This window comes from Anolis carolinensis, chromosome 3 (genome assembly GCF_035594765.1).
Source record: "Anolis carolinensis isolate JA03-04 chromosome 3, rAnoCar3.1.pri, whole genome shotgun sequence".
Taxonomy (NCBI): Eukaryota; Metazoa; Chordata; class Lepidosauria; order Squamata; family Dactyloidae; genus Anolis; species Anolis carolinensis.
The window spans coordinates 40353343-40372587 of NC_085843.1; the positions used below are offsets into that span (position 1 = coordinate 40353343).

Here is a 19245-nt window from a genome sequence, read left to right on the forward strand (position 1 = left end):
GCATTATATCAAAATCTTTTATTTTATTTTGTGGATTATTTATTGCCTGACTTGAATCTAGAATATTTTTGTCAATGGCAAAAACCTATTTCAAATATCCAGTAAAAAGACATATTGATTCAAATAGAAATTCCAGACATTTTCCTTTCTTTTCCCCCCTCCTATTGTAACAGGTCAGAATTTGAACAGATGTCTAAATAATTTTTGGTAGCAGGAACTTCTCAAACCTTTTTGCTATTTATTGAAATGACCTGTGTATCCTGCAGATGGAGAAGAATTTAATTTACCCCCAATATTGAAAGTAAAGCTTTTCTTGAGTTTCCTGAGATATTTTTGGGATGTTTTATTTTTTATTAACACACTAGTTCTGAACAGTAAGCTGGTTTTAGTCCTGTTCTGTAAAAGGAATTGACTTGGACAAACGTCTTCAATTGCAGCTTTAAGCAAAAGACATTGCCATGTGTAAGAGCACTTAGGAAGTCATACACAAAGGTGACAGTAATTCAACATGCAGAAGCCCAAGGGAATCCCTGAAAGTTCATCTTAAGACTCTAAACCTAGCTCTCTACAAGGATGAAAGTATGAAACATTTTTGACTGAGCATTTTCTTTCCAGTTTTGGGAGTGTGGGAGGGAGATATACGGGCCAGTGTTGTATGTCTCACTAAAACAACTTCTTGACACGCTGTATGCCATTTCGTGTTACTGTTTTAGTGCAAGAGTCAAAAGGGACCCATTTCTCTGAAAAACTTATTGGCTGCTGTGATGTCAGCAAAGCCTGGGGCCTGCTGTGAAATTGCAAACTACGAAGAGAGATTTAGTTGTAGATTCTGCAAAATGACTCCCAGGTGTTCGGTGTACTAGCACAGGTAGAAATTACAGCTTATTGCTTTTAATGTAAGTTTGATTGGAATGTAACTAATTACACACAAGGTAAAATAACACAACAACAAGCATGGCTATTTAAAAAGCAATACACTGCTCATCCATTAATCAAGAGATTATAGAAAAAACACAGTTGACTTGACTGGAGTGTTCACAGGGATTCATTTGTACCCCCCCCCCCCCCTCCTTTCCAAGTAAAGAGATTAATTTAAAGTGAATCCAGGTTGCTACTGATTGCCCAATATCCAGTAATTCATAAAAAAAAAACTTACCATACTTTTACAGTGATGATTTTAAAACGGTGCTTAGTTGTTTCAGGATGTAAAAATATTGTTATTTTGAGTTGTTTCTGACTCCTAGTGACTTTAAAGTGGCCTGTCGCTATCATGAGGTTTTTTGGGGATTTTTTTTTTGCAAGATTTGTTCAAAGGGAGGATTGCTATGGCTTTCCTCTGAGAGTGAGAGAATGTGACTTGCCTAATGCATTGTACCTGACTGCTAAAAAGGTGGATTCCTTCAGCCTATGGATATTTCTGGATGAGCTATAGCCATGCCAGATTTCTTTCTTGCTTTCTTCCTCCCCCCGACAATTTTTTACCATCTAGCCTGGTTTCTAGAGAACTTAAAAGTTTACACACTTTTGTGGAATTTTGACTTTAATACAGATGCAATTCTCACATAAGTTTTGGATTTGTTTTTATGTTGTGGATCATCAAAACAAATCACCTTGATTTTTTTTTTTTTGGTAACTGTTTTGGAAAAATAAGTTGCCAATGCAGTTCTCCCTCCCTTGGTCCGTCTGTATTACTCTTTTTCCAAACAGGGTTGGAATCTAAAGACATGGCGCTTATGTAATAGGAAAAGAAAGTGCTTAGCACTTCGTGATTCACAACTATTAACTGATTATTTATTTATTGTACTGTGGACAAATATTCGCTAGGGATGAACAGCAACAGCATTTTTGTATGACTTAGTCCAAACTGCATTCTTACATTTTGGAAGGAAATGGCGAAGATTGATTTAACTCTTTAGGAATGGGAATTCAACTGAGTTTTTTTTTCTTCTTCATATTTTTTATATAGAGCTTTAGAGGAGCATATTTTGTGTTTGATAGACATGTAAAAACATAGAAAATGTTCATCAGTGGGCTGAATCTGTAAGAACATGACTTGGCACAAGCGCTCAATTCTAGGAGTTCTTCATTACTCAAGGGAGAATGCTGTTTGTTGATGAGAAACGTTAGTTCATTGGGTTTATTATTAAATCGTTCACTAGTGTATTTTTAAAAAGCAATCAGTTGTTAATTCTTTTTATACAGTTGGATAGAAACAACTAAATACTATATATGTGTGTGTGTGTGTGTGTGTAAAATTCATACATGTAAGCTTCCACCATGTTTTATCCCACACTTTCAGAGGGATTTCAACATGTGAACTAAAATAATACCTTATTCACCCCAAGCTACTTTTTATACTTTACAAGAAGCATTCCCCTTGGTTTCTAGACTTTGCAAAATGCCCACTAGAAGCATATTCTTTTAATCTATACACATTTCATGTACTCTTTGTTTAGACAGAAAGAAAGAGATTAGCATGGAAAGCAAGCTGGAACAATGAGTACATCCTGTGCTTCCAAAACAACACTGGTTAGCATCATCTACCATGGAATATATATATGTTTCCCAATTTTGGCTGAACAGAAACATGAAAAGATTGCGATCTTTGTAGATGTAGCAAGAAAGCTAACCAACCTGGGGAGAGAGCAAAGACACACATCCCCTTCAAAAAGCAAATGTTTTTGAAAATATGATTAGATGATGGCTCTTTCATCATAAATGCAATGCCCTGAGGACTTATTAATGCTTCAATAGCATTGCAATGAGGACATCAGTGCAGTCTTCTTTAATAGCTTGCTGGCTTGAACCCCAATACATAATGTTCTTGTAATAGTTTATGGGTGACTGCAGTAAATTGGTAGTGAATGTATTCCCCTTTTTTGGCTTTGCTTCTTATCTGATCTACTGGTGGAACATTTTGTCCTTAGAATGCTGTGTATTGTAAAGGCAATTGATCTACTTTTGGATGTATTGTATACTTAGTATGTTTGTGTTTAATGTTGTTACACACAGTTCCATACTGTGAGATTGTGATCAGTAAAAAAGTAGAACATCCCCAGAACCCAACAAGAAATCCAGCAGTTAGTTAAGTTTCGTTCAAATCCACCTACTCGTACTAATGTTCTTCAAATACTGCCGAACAGACACACACAGCTTCTGTCTCCACTGTTTCAGTCTGTTCAGACAATACTTAGGAAATGGCATTTTCCCATAACTGGGCAATAATATTTCACATAAATTACTTTTGAATTCAAATAATTTAAATTGGTTTATGCTTTGGTTGCATTTCTGCTGTTGTGTAAACATACATGTATCACTGGATAAATATATGCAACAGCTACGTTTACACAACAGCAGAAATTTCAACATGTGAGCTAGTATAGGGATGCTGGTAAGAAATAGGAATGGATTGGGCCATGGTGCATGGATCTGTTATTGTTCTTTAATGAATAAAGGGCCTACAATATTTCACACTAATTACAACAGACTAAGTAATGTCTGGTATATTTTTCATAACCATGACATTGGTAAGAAAAGAATGCTGGTCTTTATAGACCAGAGGTCCTCAAACTTTTTACGCAGAGGGCTGGTTCATGGTCCCTCAAACTGTTGGAGGGCTGGACTATAGTTGTTTTTTTTTAATGAATGAATTCCTACACACTGTCCATATATTTGTAGTGCTAAATAATATGAAAGAACAATACAATATTTAAAATGAAGAACAATTTTAACCAACATAAACATGCCAGTGTTTTATTAAAAAAATTGTGGCTGAATTTTCTCTTCTTTTTCAATTTTTATTTTTATTTAAACTGAATATACAGTTAACCATTAAAACCCAATATCTAAATTGGGAAAGTACATAATATTTTAAAAAGACAAAAAATATTGCTGTCTTAATACAGCTTATACATAAAATCCTTGAGCATATTAACATTTTGCATAATAGCTAATCTAAAATACCAATAAACATGATAATAAAATGCTTCCCATCTAGTTTTGAACTTTCCCTGCTTGAAACATATTATGCTTATAATTCTATTAAAATGTTCTATCTGCTTAAATAAATTCTGTATTATTATTATTATTATTATTGTATGACATAGCAAACAAAATAGATATGCTGGATTTCGTATCACAAAATCACAAGTTGAACACTTCCCAAGTGTCTAGGACTGTGTGATTTATTTTCGGATGATGTGCGCAGATCCCAGTAGGGTGGCCTTTTGCAGTTGGCAAATCGTAATTTTGTAAATGTCTATTATTTCCAAATGCCAGCTGAGATCTTTTGGCACGGCACCCGGGGTGCCCATCACCACTGGAACCATCTGTACTGGTTTCTGCCAAAATCTTTGAAGTTCAATCTTGAGGTCCTGATAGCGGCTGAGTTTTTCCTGTTGTTTTTCGTCAATGTGATTGTCACCTGTGATGGCGACATCAATGATCCAAACCTTTTTCTTTTCCACAACTGTGATGTCTGGTGTGTTGTGTTCCAGAACTTTGTCAGTCTGGATTTGGAAGTCCCACAGTATCTTTGTGTGCTCATTTTCCAATACTTTTGGAGGTTTGTGATCCCACCATTATTATTATTATTAATATTACTACTACTACTACCCATTATATGCTCCCCATCCCTTACTAGTGTTTTAATGGGAAATGTGAATCTGCTTTTGAGTGATGAAGTAGTCACGTTAATTAGGATTGTAGTTGTGTAGTTGTCTGATCAAATGTCACTCTTCATATGCTCTTATGCCAGCAGAAACTTTTTAGGTCCATTATAGGCAGGCAGCAAGTTGATATGAATCCCTTTTCCACCAAGTTGATATGAATCCATTATGAACCACCTCAGAGATTAAGATCAATTGGGGAGGCCCTGCTCTCGGTCCTGCCTGCTTCGGAAGTGCAGCTGGCGGAAACAAGAAACAGGGCCTTCTCACTGGTGGCCCCTTGGATGTAGAACTCCTTCCCCAGCAACATTAGATCAGCCTCCTCCCTCCTGGCCTTCAGAAAGAAAGTAAAAACCTGGCTCTGGGATCAGGCTTTTGGAGAATAGCTTAGTGCAATAATGGATTCAGCATATGTGCAATGACCACATATGACGGCCTCAGACTACGATTTTTGGATGATGTGATTTTATCTTGAATATGTTTTTAAATGTTAATATGTATTAATTTTAAGTCAAACTATTTTAAGCTTAATTTGTATGTATTAATGGCATTGAATGGTTGCCACGTGTAAGCTGCCTTGAATCCCCTTCGGGGTAGAGAAAGGTGGGATATAAATAAATAAATAAATAAATAAATAAATAATTTTTCCATCATTCCTGTAATCTTTTGTGTTCTTTAGGAACATTTTTAACAATAAGTGATTTTGAGGAACGGTTAAGGTGGCACACACACAAAATGTAAAAAATAAAACCATATGAGCTACTGAATGTTGTAAAAAAAATTACCTCTGGGGATCATTAAAGGTATCTTAATGGAGGCGTGCACAGTTAGCAGCAAATGCAAAATATACAAAATGAAACAGGTGTTAGACTTGTTGTTATCAAAAGCCTGAAGGAAATGGAAATTAAAATGCTATAGAAAGATGTCACAGGCTAACTGTGGAAGAATTTACAGATGTAAGTAAAGGAGATACACAATTTGGTAGTGCTACTTATTTACCCCTGATGCATCCTCATGCTCATACATGAACAACATGTATGAGCAAGCATTTTTTCTTAAAACTTTCTTCCAAACCTCTGCTTAATACTGTGGTTCAAATTCAAAATAATGTAGATTGATTTACGGCTCTAACGCATGCTGGGAACATAGGCTTAATAGCTATAATCAACACAGTTAGACTAGTTTTACTGACCAGTGTGAATTAATTTTATTTTCATTACTAAACTATCTTTAAAGATAGTGCTAATCACTACCTTTAATCCTAGCTTTCAGTATTGTGCTTATAGGTTCTTTTATTCTCTTCTGCAAATTTATTGTATTACAAGTGTAGAGGCCCTGTGTAAAGCACCTGGGTGGTTCCCCCCTCTCCAAATGGCATCAGTTTTGCAGTTGGCTGCTAAAGAAACATTATATTAAATAAAATAAATAATAAACACTTTTTAAAATAATTTTTTTCTCAGCAGCCAATTCCAAGACTACTGCCATTAAGGACAAAAGGCCACTGATATGCTTTATACAATGCTTTTAGACCTGTAATATAATGAGTATTCCTCAGCAACTTTTCAAGACCACAGTTTTAGGTTTTTTGAGGAAAAGATATGAAATAGTTCAACAGGAGTTGCTTATAACTGATAGACAGCAAAGTAGCATTTTTGAAAAATTGTATGTGCTTTAGCACATTGAAGATCTGTGGCTTATTTGATGAAGGTAGTTCTTCTACTGCTATTCATGATGGCATCTCTGTTCATGGCTTTCTGGTGATAAGTATTTCTGTGCTTGTTAAACTTGTCCCCAGATGACAGAAATACAATCTGCTTCTAGAGCTATACTTTAAACCTTACTTGCCTAGTAGGACCTGCCAGAATTGATCCTCACTGATAGAGCTTTTGGGAATCAAGGATAGCACTCCAGGTACAATGAGGCAGTAGAGCAGGCCTTTGTGAAATTTTAGTATAGTATTAACAACAACAACAACAACAACAACAACAACAACAACCACCTCAACAACAACAACAATGCAGTTATTACGTTCATGCTTATTTAGATGACACTGGTTTGATCTTTGTCAACAAGGTCAATAATTCCAGATCCTGATAATCAGTGCACAGCTGCAAATATGCCTGGTTCTAGGGAACTAAGTGGAACCTTGTTGGATCAAACCAAAGATCCATCTGGTCCATTACCCTGCTTTTCACAATAGCCTTCCAGATGCCTGTCAAAAGTAAAAAGGGACTAAAGGCAATGCCTTTCTCCTATTGTTGTTCAAATCAACTAGCATTGATAGGAATGTTGCCTCTATACAAGGAAATCTACATATAGAAGTTGCTAAGTAGAAATGACAGCATTAAAATACAATTTACATGTATATAATACGGTGTAATAAAATGTCATTTATTATAAAATCAAATACGATGAATAAAAACTAGTAAAGAGAAATCAGTACTGAATAGCGATACATTAATATAAACACCAGTTTCTTTCTCAAATGACAGTAAAGTGAGCATCAAGTGCACTTATTGGATGAGGTCATTTTAAAATTGGGGTGTCAACCACAGAGAGTGATCTGTCTCATGTTACCAGCTAGTATTTATGCATTAGTGGTGAGACAAAAGTGCAGTCTTCTCCTCCATCCTCTAGTCCAGGCATGGGCAAACTAAGACCCGTGGGCCAGACATGGCTTTTGGGGCCCTCTCCTCAGGCCCCCACACCCTCCTCTTGGCAGGAGGACACAGCTACCCATTTGAGAGATTCGGGGGGTAAGGCCATGAGGAGAGCAATCTATTGCCACGCAGGACAGTTCCCCTCCCCAGCAACTGGTGGACTTTAGTGCCCAGGCTTGGCTGCCTCTCTTCCTGAAGCAAAAAGGGCAGAAAAAATGGGACGGCATCACCAAAGGGACTTGGGGTGGAAGATGACATGAGGAGGAGGAGCAGGAGCAGTCCCTTGCCTCAGTCCCACTGGGTACGGACCATCTTCCTCAGGGACTAACTGACAAGGCACAGGGCAGTAATGGTCACAAAAAGAGAAAGGGGGGAGGGAGTGAGGGGTGCGCAACTAGTCACATGCTAGTGAAAGAAAAAAACTTCCCCTTACTGCCCCTTTCATCCCTTCCGGCATCTTGTTGTCCATCATTTTAAAAAAAGGGACTTCTCCAATTTCTCTCTCCCCATCCTCCCTCTCAATTTGTGAGGAGAAAGTGAGCATGAGAAAGCAGATTGCATGCCCATTGGAGCTGAAATGGGGGAGGGGAGCAGCCTATGGCCTCTCCTGAGCCATGAAACTCCTCAGCCTACCCTACTTCAAAGAAAAAGCTGAGGAGGTAGCTGTCTGGCGGGGCCTCGGCCATGATGAGGGACCAGGAGGCACACACACACACACACTCGCCCTCGTCACCAGGTTCTGTTGCTTCAGGAATAGTTTCTTATCTTTCCTTTTCTCTCTTTTGGACCTCCCACTCTCTGCTTCCCTGTGATTGGCAGCAGAAGTTTAGATCCAAGGAGGAAAAAGGGGGAGATGGACCTGGCTCAGAAATCCAAGGCCAAGCACCCCACTATCTCTTGCAACGGCTGCCAGATTTGCTTCAATTCTGAGAGCCAAGCTGAAGCATAACTACAACATTCACACTGGCCTCCAACTGACAAAGAGTTCTTCTCTCACCCTGGACTTTCCACAGATACATCTCCTGCCAACCTAGCAGTTCGAAAACATGCCAATGTGAGTAGATCAATAGGTACCGCTCCGGTGGGAAGGTAACGGCGCTCCATGCAGTCATGCCGGCCACATGACCTTGGAGTTGTCTACGGACAACGCCGCCTCTTTGGCTTAGAAATGGAGATGAGCACCAACCCCCAGAGTCGGTCACGACTGGACTTAGCATCATGGGAAAACCTTTACCATATATATATATATATAACCTTCCTTGCTTAGTTTCTCCATACCTCACAACCTCTGAGGATGCCTGCCATAGATGTGGGTGAAACGTCAGGAGAGAATACTTCTAGAACATGGCCATACAGCCCGGAAAACATACAACAACCCATTAAATAAATTAAAATACATTCTCTCCTTAGCACTGCTGTAGGATGAAAACTGTGTTGAGAATTAGCTGTAGTTTTGTCTTCTATTTCTGCTGTTCACACACTCTCTGAGGTCTCCTTAATATCTTGCCTCAGTTTTTCTACTCTCCCTCAAAAGTTAAAGAGGGCTATATTTACAAGAAACTGAAAATATTTTTATACATTCATTCCACCCAGATATTGTACTTGGTCCTTAACTCTATGTTTAAGAGTATATTTGCCTCTGTGCAAAACTCTGAATTAAAGATAGGTGTGTAAACTCACACATGTACATAGACAAGTGTGCATACATGTACAGTAATAATCTTGTTTTTTCATTGGCATGTATGACCTACAAAACCGTGGGGAAAGGATCAAAGAAGAGCTATGCCTTGGTCCCAACTGAAAGCATTGTTTTTCTGCAAATCACTTTGCTGACCGCCTGTTTACTTCAATAAACAGTCTCCCATCTGTTGCATTAAACATGTTAATATAGGTCTACAAAGTACAATGACATTTGGTGCTTAAAATATCCAAATGAAATGTCAGAGTCCAATTGCATATACGGAGTTCAAAAGTGGCAGTGTCCTGAATCCACCTCTGTTACCAAAAGGCCATTTAATAATCCACATAAGTATCTCACAGACATCCTTAAGTAATTGGCATGTGGAGGACCAGATGCAGAGATATAGTTACAGTATTAAATCCCACCAAAAGCCTTTTAACCACACTATTCAACCACATTTCAGCTGTGGGTTTTTTGTTTCCTCCCATACAATCGTATCCTGAGATTTATGCAGGCATATGTTGTTCTGTACAGAATATTTGAATCTGTTACTTGTAACTAATGAAATAAATAGTATGATACTACTAATGAAAGCAGGAACTGTTCCTCCAGACAAACTGAAACATTCCTGTATTTATTTGGAATTTGAGCACTGCAGTTTAATAGTGCACAGAAGTGTGTTCCTGCTATCTACCATTTTTCTATGGGAAGTTATTGTATTTATAATCAAGATATACATTCCTATTTAGTTAAATCCCTGTAGTGACAAAAATTGAAGACATGTTTTTGTGCACGCATGTTTGTGTCTTTTGTTTTCTTCTCTCTGTCCATGAAGTTTTAAAAATGTATTTACAGTTCATTGTGAGAGAAAACTGTTATCTTGTGTTTGCGGTTTACTATACCATTTAAATTTTGCATCTGCACAAAAGATTTATTCTTCATCTGGGATTCGGTGTTTTGACTACATTCACTATAAAGTTTATTTGCAAAACACTGAACACTAATGTGTGTACTGAATATAATTTATCTTTGTTTCTCTGTAGTTAATTCATTTCAGTGGGTTGTTTGAAGTAGAGAGAAGATGATTCTGTACACAAAAATTGACTATTTTATAGATAATTGCTGTAAAATTTTCTATATTATTTCCTAAATTTTTTAAAAAGCACTTTAATTCAGTTCAAACTATTGTCAGAGATTAGATTTGGGGCTTATCCAGACAGTGATTTTAAAACATTTGTCCTAGAGCAATTAATATCCCGTCTTGTTGCTTCTTGCTCATTCCTTGCCACAACACTCCAGGGAAAATAGTGCAATGGGAAGATGAAGAGCTGGAAGGAAAAGAGATAAGACTGCTGGCATGTATTCTTTCTACTACTATCCCATTCTAACTGTTTTTGAAAGATTATTTTGAAAAAATAAATCTCTCTAGAGATGTAGCAATGAATTGGTAAGATCCAATACCATTACTAATGTACTCTGAAAGTCTTGCCCCAACGCATAATATCAACATGGCTGAATGGTACCACCTTCCCTCCCTCCTTTACCACTGTGTCCTCCAAGCCTCTCACTATGTCTGAAATCATCAAACACATCATTCATGTTTTACATATTTCTCTTCTGAACTTAAGTGGAGGATGCCCTCCTTCCTTGATCTTGCATCCTCCCCAAAGTCACCATCTCTCCCAGCTGAAATTGAGTGATGTGTATGTAAAAGGAGAGGGTTGCTATTTCTCAACAAAACAATAGTTTCATTGCAGCACTTCAGCATTATGGCTTTAGATAATGTTATTAAAAATTTAAGCACAAAGCATGATGGGCATAGGGCAAAGGGCAGAAACGTTCAGAAAATTATGGGAGGGACAGAAAACCCTACTTCAGTTCTGTCAAGCAATTGGATACTGGTATCTCTCAATGCATTTACCCCATGTGAAAGACTTTTGGATAGATAAATGTTAAGGCATACCGTGCAACCTCTGAAGACAAGTTAAGTTGTAAGCTCTTATGTCCACAAATGGGCTTCAAAGCTATGGGACATTGTGATGACTCATGGGCCATGTAGTCCCGTTCCTAGTACTATTGTAGCAGATGAAGAGGAAAACTTGGGTTTCCCACCGTTTCAGCCAGAATTGGAGCCCTTGCACCTGCAAGATGTTTGGCCACAAGAAGTCAGCCAAACAAGCCTTGAGCAGAAATCTCCCCCATTTTCTCGCCGGGATTATTATAATCGAGATAGAGGCGCTAGGGAGGCGAATCGCAGAAGCGCCAGGATTGCTGCCAGACAATTAGCTGATTAAGCCTGTTTCCCTTGGGAAATCTTAAGGAGTCATGCATCTGGACACAGTATGGGTTTTGTTTCTCGTTCCCCAGGGAAAGTGTTCCTTGGCGGGAAAACAAGATCCTATATAGGTGTTTACCCGCAAAGAAATCCTTGCGGAGTCAATTCGTCAGCTTCGGGAGTGAGATCGTGTGTGGACTACGCTACTCCAGTTCCCTGTTTCCCGGACCTTGCCACGGACCTTGTTCTAGTTCCAAGCCTGCCTTGTCAAGCCTTGTTTGCCAAGAATCTAGTTTGCTTCCAGCCTTGTTGTCAAGCTCCATTGGACTAAAGGACCCTGTCATTTCCCCACACTTTGCTTGGCAAAGTGTGTGTTTCGGTTATTGGATTATAACTTTGGACTCTAATATCACATATTGGACATTGTTTTCCTGGACTATATTTGACCTTTCCTGAAAGGTCTACTTCTGAACTATATTCTTCACTTGTTTTATTGACTTTCTACATTCCTTTAATAAAGATATTAGATAGATTCTGGTCTCTGCGCATGGTTATTGGTGCTCTGCAGCCTGGGTCCTGACAGACATTAACTAGAGAATTTGCCATTTCCATTGTTTCAGAATGGGTCAGTTAAGAAAGTGTCATTGCTCATGCCCATTTTCTTACTAGAGTGAATTATGCAAAATAAAATCGGATTTTAAATGGAAATTTTCAGAAAAATCAAGTCCAAAATGCAATATTAGCACATTTAATGGAGTGTAATTTACTTTGTTACTTTAGGAGCGTAAAATGTGTTATGTGTGATGTAATGGAATAAAAGTATTCTATTTGATAGAAGTACAGTTCGTTTAGAACATAATTTCAATTTTTTGTTAGAAATAGGACTTCCGGGGGCTGAACTGAAGAAGCACCTGAACTAAAAAGTTGCTTTGAGTCTGAGAGAAAAAAGCAGGGTGTAAATAAACATCACCACCACCACCACCTTCTTACAAAGAAATATCACTAGTAAAACAAAGAATATGATTTGTCACTTGTAGTTCTCCATGTACCAAGCAAACCGAAAGCACTTAATCCCATAAAAAGAAAAGAGAAAAGGAAACCAAGATCAGAAATCGCAGTGATGTAAGATCCTGTGTATAGTCATAAAAAGTCTACCCGATATATAGTTTTTAGGGATTATGTGGGTTGAGGGGAATGAATATATGAATAGCTGCATTAAATATTTATTCATCATACGTTATACCATAATATATTTACCTGATTTTTTTTCTTGGCCTTCATTTCTATAATCAGGATATTTCACAGTTTCTACAGTATTAAAATATAAAGTTACTGAGTTTATGACAGCAACAATTAATGTAACCTGCCTTTATCAATCTACAATTAAAATTCTAACCCAACATATGAAATTTGGAGGAAGGAATAAAAAGCACACCAGTCTTCTGTTTCCCTTATAGCTTTTAAAAAAACAAACAAAGGAAGACATACAAAGATATACAATTGTGTATTCATAAATATGTATTAGTAGCACATTCACTGTGAAAAAATTAGTCTCCAAAATTTTGTTTTTGAGTGTGTAATTATTTTACAACTTCCAATAAGATTGCATTTAATTTTCTTTGAAGAAGTTCAGAAGAAAGAGAAATATAGCCTGTTGATGTCATTGTAGTGTATGTGTGCGCAGCTGAGCATGGGAAGGAACTTGCTGATCTGGTAGCCCATTTTAATTTTTAAAAAAGATTTCACTCATCTATTGTGTGAAGGTTATTCTTTTCACAGCAGCCTGTTTTTGAGCATTCAGTGTAGAATAAAAGGTGTCCAGTGGACAGTAGAGCGGGATGAAACCTTCTGTATAAACCATGGCGATTATCCTTCGATAGTTGCTGTAGTTTCTGATATGATGAGAACCATCTGCAAAGCCCCTGGTATCTAACCGTGGACATAAAATAAATAGATTTAATAGAGAATCATGTGAGGTGGCTCAGAATGGCCTTTCTGCCAGCTTGCTCAACTCCAGTTACTAACAGGCTTGTGACAAGAACATGAAGTTCAAGTTAATGCAGCACGCTCAATGGCTTTTCTGTAATCCCTGACCTGAATGCTTTGAGCATGTACCTAACCGTTGCTTTCTGCCAACAATTGAGTGGAGGGAGAGAGCTTTGCACATGCACTCGGAGTTTGGCACTTCAGGAATAATAGTTTGCTCATGTTTAGAAGGACAAATAGATTCCCTTTAGAAGTGAGAAAATGGCTTATTGTGAATGAAAGCTGCAGTATACCATTGTGTACTCCTCAGTGAACTGTTTCCCATGACGTATGTGGCAGGAGTACTAAAATGTATTATCCAGCAGCATATGGTTTGCAGTGAAATTTGGAGGGAAGGAGAGGTATTCACTTCCTCATACTAAAAGAAGAGTAAATATACAAAAAATATGCACAAGGCTAAATTTCTTTGGTGTGATTGTGTTGTTAAGCACAAATGGCCTTGTACTTAAATTCTAAGCAATCTGTGGTTTTTTAAATTTTATTGTGTTATCTGTTATTCATTTTTTCTTGACTATTAATATGTGCAAGTCAAACTATTTTGACCTTATGTTTTCACAAAATCTCGAAAGGATGCAGTCCCAGTAATATTTTGCTATTATTTAAAACTTTCGCTTAGTGATAACAGACACACACTGAGGAAGAAAAATCCTTTCAAATCTTAGCTGACATGTAAGTGAATAAAAAAGCAAATTAATGAAAGCAGCTGCCCAATCCTGTGCATTTCGAGCAGGTGCCACTGAAGTCACGGGCACCGAGTTTCAAGGAAGCCTGTAGAGAGGATTGCAGCTTAAATAGCTATCTGATTTAGAACTTATTTATTTATCATTTATTTTATTTATATCCTGTCTCCTCTCCCAGCCCTGCTGTTTATAAAGTTAACACAGGTATTTAGAAAGTTAGTTTTCAAAAAAGCAAGTATAATGATAAGCTGAAACTATCCAGAATGGAACAGGTGTGTAATGATTTTCAGGGACATTGGTGTGCCATTATATTTATTCTTAAAATTAACTTTCAGATGGGATTTGACTTCAAACTCACCTCCCCCATGACTGTGGTAAACATTATCCCAATCAGTTATGGAGTGGGTACCTTGTTGCACCAAAAATAAGAAAGCAAGCATCTTGGGGCATCTGAAAAAATTAACAGATTTGCGGTAACATATAAAATGTATGCTGCAGTATGTCTAATGGGGTTGGAGCCTAAGGAGTAGTAGAATTCTGCTTGCAAAACTGGCATTCCCTGCCACCTCAGTCCTAAAAAATCAATGCTTTTCAGGTTAGAAGACCAGCTGAAATGACAATTGAATGCAGTGCAAGCAGTTCTAGTGCAGGAATGAGCAAGGTGTAGGTTTGAGACCGCTTGTACTCACAAGGCTTGTTTTGCAACTCTCAACTTTTCCAGACTCCCCAAACCAATCTTTTCACAGACCAATAAGTCTGGGGAGGAGAGGAGTTACCTCTATTGAAAGCCTCCAGGGTATTTTCCAACCTATTTTGAAAGGTTGCAAATCACCCCTGCATAACAAATATACAACCATAAGTCAGTACCTGGCCACTTGTGAACTTTGTTTCTTCATTGGAAATGTTGGTGGCCCTTAAAGGGTCACAGGGGCATAATATGGGTTTCTGAATCCAGTTGCTCATCCCTGTTGGATGAAGAGATTGGCATTTTTTTTTTTACTGTTTGTGCGTGTGACTTTGGATCCATACCCTGGTCTTGTACGTTGCCAGAAAGTGATGACCGATATTTCATTAAAAGCTACCAATGGGTGCACTTCTAAATTAGTGATGTTAGTCCATTTCTTATTCAGTATGTATTATGCCTTATTGGTTTGTTTACTTGCTTGAACATCCACTTACATGATTTATAAGCAGTGTTTTGATTCATGCCCTCCTAAGGTGGTATACAATAAAAAAATAAATAATATAATAATTTTTCACAATAATTGTTAAAGTGGAAATACAGTTTTTAGGTGACTGTTAAATTATTCATATTTTCATCTTCATTTGAGCAAAAGGAACATGTGTTTATTTTTAGATCTTACTTTTAAAGGTATGTTTACAGTGCTTTGCTTGAGTTTATAGATTTTTTTGACTGCTACATTTTTAACAGGTAGAATTTATTTGTTGCATTATTTTTACTATTTCACATCACCTCATGTAGAGAGGTGGGATACAAAGATTGCAAATAAATTGATAAGCATGGTTTCATGAGAGTGTTACACTATAAGAAGAAATAGTACAATGGACAAGTATTTTCACCCGAAGTGGGCTCTTTGAAAAACTCTGTGAGACTTAACATGCACTTGCTGTATTACAAGAAATATTTATGGGCGAAGTATCTCAATTGTCTTAAATAATACATTTTATTTTATGTACTGTTTTCCATTTTAAGATGTCTACCTTTCTTTTCTTTTTTCTTCTATTCTTACTGGAATTTTACTTTGTGGCTCACAAGGTTTTTGAGACCAGAACACCTGTGCAAAATCATGAAAGGGACCTTTTAGGACTGATGAATACCATTCAGTAGTAACCCCATTCCCATGACTTCATTGTGCATGCTCAACTGTGGAAAAGTGACTCTTCCACAGTTGCTTTTTTGTTCACTGTGTCAGCATAATTCTAAGGATTTTATTTCTGTTGAGAAAATTCTCTGAGAATCTGCAAATATTTTTTTCTTAGTTTTCTCTTGTCTTTCTTCATCTTTGCCTGGGTTTCCTCCCTTCATGTTTATGTTGTTTCTTGAATTTGCTTCATTTTACTTTTCCATTCTTTAAGGCACTTGTTATGGAGTAGAAGTCATACCCTCAGATGAACTTTCTTGCCTACTCTGTCTAGGCAAATAACAAAAAATGCTGGGTTTCATTGGCTTCCAGTGATAAGATTTGCTTCCATTTTTGATAAAAGTAAACTTGTTGGCTGACTAAATAACCAGAGACAGGTGCTTTCTTAACAAAACATCACCAGTGATTCCTGTGTGTTGACCATCCTGATTGCAATAAATTTCAAGAGAGCTCAATTTGATGCAACTGACTGATTTGAGTCTTTGTATGAAATCATAGCTTACTCCACTCATATCGATTGGGAGGTATGTTTCAAGCTTATTCTGACATTCTAATCATTTTAGCTCCAGAGGTGTATCTTGCCTCATTCTCCATGGCATATATACCATCCAGGACTTTGTGAAACTCATGGCAGTCATTGTCGCTATCACATGCTTCAGCAGGCACTGCCTAGGACTCTTTCAGTAGCAGTCTGTAACCCATTTCCACTGGGAAATGGACACTCCAAGTAAGAGTCCTTCCTAATTAGCATCTGACAGATTGTTTAATAACTCACAGCTTTTTGTTACATGATGACAGATGTCTCTCCTGGAAATTCAGGTATTATAGGCTAGACACATTATTTTACAAAACGTAAGGCTGTATTGTGGAAGAAATAATGGCAATAAGTGAGCTCTGCAACTGGGATTTTAATAGCGTTAATCAGATATGATTAAACCAGTTTTGGAAAGTACCCTTGCTAACCCAAAGCCAAACCTGATAATGTGGTTAGTTCATTGATGGATCCATCATTCCAGTTTCACATGGCAGGTGACTCTCTTTAGACCAGTGTTCTCAAAAACTTCCCAAAGCAATAGAGTATCCAAATCACTACTTTCTCACTTGGTTTTTGAGGACAATATGATGATCTCATTTTATTTCAACAAATAAGGTGACACGAGCTTTTCCACACTATTTCAACTAATCCTTAACCTATTGGCTTGGTGTGTGTTTCAAGATATCACTTTCAGCTGAGAAGTTCCTTGATTACAATACAAAAGTCACAAGTGGCCATTTTCAAATGATATTTCAAATCATTCAAAATAACTGGACCCATCTGTGACAAGGAGTATATAAGATACTCAGACTAAAAGTATCTTCTTCTTGATGGATCTGGACTTCTGTACACATTCCCTCAGTTTTCCCCAGTCATGAAGGTTCTGGAGACAATCTATCTATCTATCTATCTATCTATCTATCTATCTATCTATCTATCTATCTATCTATCTATCTATCTATCTATCTTTGGTTCACTACACTTTTGTCGCAGCATATGTTCTTCATTTTCCTCCAGACCTGTGACTGGTGACTGAAGCCAAGAGCACGATTAATCATATGGACTTTTCAACCTTTTTTCTTTTTGCATGGGGTTTCTGACCATTGTTACTAAGGGCATAGTTGTTTGTCAGGATCTGAAAATGTATAAGTTGTCTACATGACAGTTGCATGAGTGAGTGTTGTATTATTTCCAGACTTATGTTACTGTCAGTATCAAGAATGATGTCTAACTTTCTCTTCCAAAAAGGTATAACTTGCCATTATTTTGTCTTATTGACTGTTCATCCAATTCTCTTTTTCATAGAAACATAAAGTTGGAAGTGGCGACAAGGGCCATTTAGGCCAATCCCTGCTGTGCAGGTATAGACAATCAAAGTACTCCCAACAGATGGTCTTCCAAGCTCTATTTATAAACCTCCAGAGGAGGCTCCATCACACTCCAAGCCATCATATCATACTGTCAAAGAGCTCTTGCTGTGTGGAAGTTCTTCCTAATGTTTAGGTGTAATTTCTCCTGTAATTTGAATCCATTGCTTCATGTCTTAGGGCCTTTTCACACAGCCATATTATCCAGAATATCAAGACAAAAAACCTCACAATATCTGCTTTGAACTGGGTTACCTAAGTCAATACTGCCATATATTCCAGTTCAAAGCAGAAAATGTGGGATTTTATTCAGCTGTGTGGAAGGGGCCTTAGTTTTTGGAGCAACAGAGAACAAGCTAGCTCCATTTTCAATTTGACATCCTTTCAGATATTTAATCATGACTATTGTGGTCCTACTTCATTTGTTTTCTCCAGAGTGAACATAACAGGTCCTTAACCTGCTTTTCATTGGACGTGATTTCCAGATCTTTTACCATTTTGGTTGTCTTCCTCTGGAATATTAGCTACCCCTTCTATTTGCTATAATTTATTTATTTATTTATTTACAGCATTTATATTCCACCCTTCTCACCCTGAAGGGGACTCAGGGCGGATCACATTACACATATAGGCAAACATTCAATGCCTTTTAACATAGTACAAAAACAAACAAACATAGGCTCCGAGTGGGCCTCGAACTCATGACCTCCTGGTCAGAGTGATTCATTGCAGTTAATTGCAGCTGGCTTGCTCTCCCGCCTGCACCACTGCCCGGGCCCATAATCTGCAATTTTGATAAACCTACTCTCCATTCCATTCTCAAAGACACCTTCCACACAACTGAATGAAATCCCACATTATCTGCTTTGAATATATGGCAGTGTGGACATAGATAACCCAGTTCAAAACAAATATTGTGGGATTTTCTGCCTTGATATTCTGGGATAAAGGCCTGTGTGGAATGGCCCTAAGTCATTTAGAAAGATTTGAATAGCTCTGGGCCAAGTACAGAACCCTGTGACACACAGCTGGTTACTTTTACTAATAGTTCTCACCAGATGGCTCGCCTTCCTGAGTCCTTGTGCTTAGGTAGAGGACCAGGGATTACTCTAATGAACACACAAGCAAGCAAGCCTCCTCCAAGTTTGCACACACTAAAAACCAAACTTACTGCAAGAGATATAATAGCGTTAAACAAGTAAACTTTCCCAGAAGTTTATTTGGGGCTGCAGATATCTAATCCAAGAGATACAAGCTCACTTTATGCTGACTATTCCACCATCCCCATACAGAACTCCCCTGATGGCCTTCCCTGGAGCTACAGCTATATGGATTTAATTAGTAATGCTTTTGACTAGTAGTTCAAACATCTTTCAAATGTCTCTAGTCTAGTCACTCCCCTGGGCACTTGCATAGTCTTATTCCATTTTTCTTTAGCAGATTATGAAATT

The 19245-nt window shown here is 37.7% G+C and overlaps 1 long non-coding RNA gene across 2 annotated transcripts in view; it reads left to right on the forward strand.

The window, feature by feature from the left end:
• LOC103278414 (LINE-1 retrotransposable element ORF2 protein) overlaps positions 1-19245 on the forward strand; it is a 313002-nt gene that overhangs the window by 51537 nt on the left and 242220 nt on the right. The window lies entirely within an intron of this gene.